We start from the raw sequence: 6000 nt of genomic DNA on the forward strand, positions 1-6000 counted from the left end.
GGAATGTGTTGTATGAATTTGTCTGATCATTCGGTGTCCATTCATACTAAGATAAAAGAACTACAACAGGGACTTCACAATCTCAAAGAAGAAGAAGGTTTAGGAATTGACGAATGGCTTAAAGGCTTAGGGCTTGGACCATGGCTAAGGAACAATGTGATCTATGCTATAGGACTACTGGGTGTAGTTTTACTGTTTTTGCTTATTTTGCCTTGTGTCTTTAATTGTATTCAAAACATGGTCAGTCGTATGATAGCAAAAATGCAGACTAGTCTTCTTGCTCAAGAAGAAAACGGGGGAAATGTGGAGGATTTTATTAAGAGTTGGTTAGCTGAGAAAGGCCATACTGACTTAATGCCGCTGGTTAAGCTTGAAAGGGAGGTCAGCAGTCTCTGATTCAGTGACTGCTGACAGGCAAGAACACCGGATGGCCTTGCTGCAACATGAGGAAAGGGAGGTGAGATTAGTCCTGAATATCTGCAGAATGTAACAGAAGAATGAGCACAATAATGTAGAAGTAGGTGTAGTTGCTGATATGTAACTAACCAATCCTGAGCTCAACTTTTGCAGTATGTATGAAGCTTATTAAGAACTATATTTAACCCGCCGTATTCGATCAATAAATTGGACTTGGATGAACCAACTGGTGTCTGGGTCTCCTTCCTCTGACAGGTCATGGTCAGCGTCACCGAGCTCTGCCCGTTGTCCCTGGAGATCCTGAACCGGCCCTTGACTGATGGCGCATAGCCGGTGCTGCCACGAGTGTAGCTGAACACCGCGACCCAGTCCAACCCCTACCTGGATCTCTGGCGAACCCAATCCATTCCAAAACTCCCAAAACTGAACCCGGACCCTCGGCAGAGTAGGCGCAGGGAACCCCTGGGGGGCTGGAGGTCCCCCCAGCACTCCAGCAGGGTCAGAGGTTCAGTTTTGGGAGTTATGAAATGTTCTGGATCTGCCAGAGACCCGGGCAGGGTTTGGAATACGTCGCAGGGATCTACAACCCTGGTGGAACCACCTACTACAATCCATCGGTCAAGGGCCGGTTCACGATCTCCAGGGACAACGGGCAGAGCTCGGTGACGCTGACTATGAACAACCTCAAGGACAAGGATTCCGCCACCTATTTCTGTGCCAAGAGTGCTGGTGCTGGTGGGGCTGAAAGTGCTCATCATATTGACGATGGCCTTGCTGTCCCCATCCCCATCTCCGTGTCCCCCCCCGTCCCCATTGCCCAGACCCTTCCCCTACACCCCCAGCCCACACCCAGCCCTTGACCATTGATCCCAACCTTGCTCTGCCTCGGCCCCAATTCTCACCCGCTGACCCCAAACTACAACTCCTGACTCCAAATCTCCTCTTTTTGCCTCAAACCTTTGCTCTGAAGGTCGGGGATTTAGGCCGATGGTCCCGATTTTGGGACAAAAGTTGAGGATTCGTGTCAGCAGGTGTGGCTGGGAGCGCAAAGTTGGGTTTTGGGGCAGAATCGGGCGATTTTGGTGAAAACTTAGTTGGATTTGGGGCAGAACCAGTTTGGGGGTTTGGCTCCATGGTTGGTGTCGTGGAACTGGAGGAGATCTGGGACGAAGGGTCAAGAATGCGGTGAAGGGCTGAGACCCAGGGGAAGGGTCTGGGGATTGGGGAGAGGAGAGGACACTGAGATGGGGGCTTGGATCCACCATGGATGTCATCCAAATTAGCACCAGGACACACATAACCAGCATAAGAAAGTTTGGCGCAGAAATAGGATGCGGAATCCTTGTCCTTGAGGTTGTTCATGCTCAGCGCCACCGAGCTCTGCCCGTTGTCCCTGGAGATCGTGAACCGGCCCTGCACCGATGGCGCGTAGTAGGCGCTGCCACAGTGTTGATCCCCGCGAGCCACTCCAGCCCCTGCCCGGGTCTCTGGCGGATCCAGTTCATGTCGTAGCTCCCGAAACTGAACCCGGACCCTCGGCAGAGGAGGCGCAGAGACCCCCCGGGGGGCTGGAGGTCCCCACCGCACTCCAGCAGGGTCATGGCCGCCCGGAGCTCTGCGGGACAAAGGGGAGATGGGGATGGGGCCAAATCTCAACCCTTGACTGAAATTCTGATTTTTAGCCCCAAATTCTGACACCTGGGCCTTCTCATCCTTCTCCAATGTGGGTCACGACTCTTTTCCAACTGGCCAAACCCACTTTAAAGCCCTGGACCAATCAGGTTTCTCATCCCCATCTCTACTTTGTCCCGCAGGGCTCTGGGCGGCCGTGACCCTGCTGGAGTGCGGGGGGCACCTCCAGCCCCCCGGGGGGTCCCTGCGCCTCCTCTGCCGAGGGTTCGGGTTCTGTTTTGGGGGTTTTGGCATGCACTGGGTGCGCCACAGACCCGGGCAGGGGCTGGAATGGCTTGCAGGGATCAGCAGTGGCGCTTACACCAACGACGCGCCATTGGCGCAGGGCTGGTGCAGGATCTCCAGGGACAACGGGCAGAGCTCGGTGACGCTGACCATGAACAACCTCAAGGACGAGGATTCTGGATCCTATTTCTGTTCCAAAAGAGTGGTGACACTTTTTGTGCAGCTGCTGCTGCTCCTGATAAAACTGATGCAATCACTGGACCCCTGTCTGCAACCCCGTTCCCAGACCCTTCCCCAAATCCCAACCCCTGACCCCATTCCTGACCCTCTGTCCCCGCCCTGGTCTGGCTCTGCCCCACATGTCCCCTCTGGGCCACACTCAGTTCCCTCGTTCCTCGAATGTCACCGAAATGTCAGGATTTGGGCCCAAAGTTAAGATCAGGGATCAAGAATTCAAATTTGGCCTAAAATTCCCGATCTGAGGCCAATGGCGCAGATGTGGGTAGGTGGCCGTTACTTTGTGTCCGCAGGGGAGATTTGGGGTGAAAATGGAAAAGTCTGGGGGCAATGGTTGGGATTGGAGGGACGAGGCTGAGCTCAGGGTGAAACCGGCCCTGATTTGGGGCCAGGAGCTGAGATTTGGGGGCAGGAGCTGAGATTTGGGGCCAAAAGCTGAGATTTGGAGCCAAGAGCTGAGATTTGGGGCCAGGAGCTGAGATTTGGGGCCAGAGCAGGGCAGGGTTGGGACACGGGGACAGGAATGGGGTCAGGGGCTGGGGTTTTGGGGAAGAGTCTGGGGAATGGGGACGGGAGGGGACACAGGGATGGGGCCGAAACGTCAAACATCAGCAGCATAAGGAGCAGCACCAGCACCAGTGCGTTTGGCACAGAAATAGGATCCGGAATCCTCGTCCTTGAGGTTGTTCATGGTCAGCGTCACCGAGCTCTGCCCGTTGTCCCTGGAGATCGTGAACCGACCCTTGAACGATGGCGTGCATCCGGTCCAACCACCATTGTAGCTGATACTCGCAACCCACTCCAGCACATGCCCGGGTCTCTGGCCCACCCAGAACATGTCGTAGCTTCCAAAACTGAACCCGGACCCTCGGCAGAGGAGGCGCAAGGACCCCCCGGGGGGCTGGAGGTCCCCCCTGCACTCCAGCAGGGTCACGGCCGCCCGGAGCCCTGCGGGACAAAGGGGAGAGGGGGACGAGGCCAAAGCTGAACCCTTGACCGAAATCCTGAACCTTGGCCCCGATTTGGGACCCTTGGGCCTCCTCTGCTGCAGCGCCCAGAGGCTTAGCTGCCCTCTGCCAAACACAGATGTTCACAATGACCAAAACCAGGAACTTTCTGTTTCCTTCCCTGCCCCGGCCGGGCCCCGGCAGCTGCCGGAGAGGAAGTGGGGGGAGGCTGCGGAGCCCCAAAATCGCAGCGTCTTCTCCTCCCTCCCTCCCTCGCTCCCACCTGAGGCTTCACTTCTCCCTCAGCGGCCTCGGTGTCTGGGGCTGCTCCTTGGGGCTGGGCTGGAATCCTCTCTGCGAGCTCTGGAGAATAAACCCCCTTTTTTAACCAAAAACACATGAAATTTTGGGGAGATGAAACTGTTGAAATTGATCTCGAGCCAAGGGCTCCATGCTGAGAGAAGCAGATGGGTGCAAGGGTGGAGTCACCTGGAATGTTCCATCGGTCAAGGGCCAGGTCAGCACGGCCAGGGACAGGGGAAAGGTCTGGAGATAGCTGAGGTCACGGCGATGGGGACAGGGCCAAAAGCACTGGCAGTGTCAGCATTACCACCAGAAATACGCTTGGCATAGAAATATGATCCGGAATCCTCGTCCTTGAGGCTGTTCATGGTCAGCGTCACCGAGCTCTGCCCGTTGACCCTGGAGATCGTGACCCGGTCCTTGACCGACGGCCCGTAGAAGGTGTTGACACCATCAGCTTTGATCCCAGCAATGAATTCAGGTGCCTGCCCGGGTCTCTGGCGGATCCAGTGCATTCCATAATTCCCAAAATCGAACCCGGACACTCGGCAGAGCAACCTCAGGGACCCCCCGGGGGGGCTGGAGGTCTCCCCCGAACTCCAGCAGGGTCATGGCCGCCCGGAGCCCTCCGGGACAAAGGGGAGATGGGGATTAGAAACCTGATTGGCTGTGGGCCTCAAAGTGGGTGTGTCAAACTGGAAAATTGGGCGGGACCCACCTGAGAGGGGCAGCAGGAGCAGGACAACTAGGATGGGGTGGTCCAAAGGTCCCAGTTTGGAGCCAAGAGTTAGGATTTGGGTCAAGGTTTGAGCTTTGGCCTCATCCCCATCTCCCCTTTTTCCCTCAGGGCTCCGGGCAGCCGTGACCCTGCTGGAGTGCGGGGGGAAAACTCCAGCCCCCCGGGGGGTCCCTGCACCTCCTCTGCCGAGGGTCCAGGTTCGATTTCGGAAATTATGGAATGTTCTGGATCCGCTAGAAATCTGGGAAGACACTGGAATACCTCGCAAGTGTCAATGGGGTTGGCATCACCCACCACGCGCCATCAATCAATGGTTGGTTCACGATCTCCAGGGACAATGGGCAAAGCTCGGTGACGCTGACCATGAACAACCTCAAGGACGAGGATTCCACCGTTTATTTCTGTGCCAAACGTAGCAATAATGATTATGGTTTTTCTGGTCCTGCTCTTATTGGCGACAATTCTGTCAGCGGACCACCCCCATGTTGGTCCAAAAATGTCTCCAATGCCCAGCGATCCTTCCCCGACATCCCAGCCCTTTGTGTCAAATCTTAACCATTTCCCCCAAACTTTGCCCCATCCTTCCCCTAGTCTCGATTGTCTCCGCAGTTTTGCCCATTTCACCCAAATCTCCCCCAGCTCCCCAGGCCCTGATTGGAGGAGGCCTGAACTGGAGCCCAAGGGTGAAGGTTTGGGGCCAATGGTTGAGTTTTGGGGCAGGAGCAGGGGAGGGTTTGGGGTCAGTTCTGACCATTGGGGCAAATGGGGGAGATTTGGGACAAAGGGTCAAGGCCTGAGGTTCAGGGGAAGGGTCTGGTTTTGGGAGAGGAAGGAAGTCAAAATTGAGGAATCAGAAATAATCACCATGACCAACATCATCACAATCAATGTCTTTACCAGCAGCAGGACCACAACAACCATCCCAACTTTTGGCACAGAATTAGGATCCGGAATCCTCGTCCCTGAGGTTGTTCATGGTCAGCGTCACCGAGCTCTGCCCGTTGTCCCTGGAGATCCTGAACTGACCCTGGACTGACGGCGTGTAGTAGATGGTGCCACCAGTGTTGCTGATTTAGGCGACGAATTGCAGCCCCTGCCCGGGTCTCTGTCGGACCTATTGTAGGGCAAAACTGCCAAAACTGAACCCGGACCCTCGGCACAGCAACGTCAGGGAACCCCCGGGTGTCTGGAGGTCCCCCTTGCACTCCAGCAAGATCACAGCCACCCGGAGCCCTGCAGGACAAAGGGGAGATGGGGATGAGAAACCTGATTGGTTCAGGGCCGCAAACTGGGAGGGTCAAGCTTGATAAAGGATTGCGACCCACCAGGGAGGAGGATGATGAACTCCAAGGATCCCAGTTTGGGGCCCAGAATCAGGACTTGGATCAATGTGGAGCTTTGGCCCCATCCCCATCTCCCCTTTGTCCCGCAGGGCTCCGG

At 55.9% G+C, this 6000-nt stretch overlaps 1 pseudogene; it reads right to left on the bottom strand.

The window, feature by feature from the left end:
- Positions 1-1507: 1507 nt before the first annotated feature.
- On the bottom strand, positions 1508-2036 carry LOC128933575 (Ig heavy chain V region 914-like; annotated as a pseudogene).
- Between the last annotated feature and the right edge of the window lie 3964 nt (positions 2037-6000).

The sequence above is a fragment of the Melozone crissalis genome, unplaced genomic scaffold, assembly GCF_028551555.1.
Source record: "Melozone crissalis strain CALT ecotype California unplaced genomic scaffold, PUWL_Pcris_2 ptg000011l_1, whole genome shotgun sequence".
Classification (NCBI taxonomy): Eukaryota; Metazoa; Chordata; class Aves; order Passeriformes; family Passerellidae; genus Melozone; species Melozone crissalis.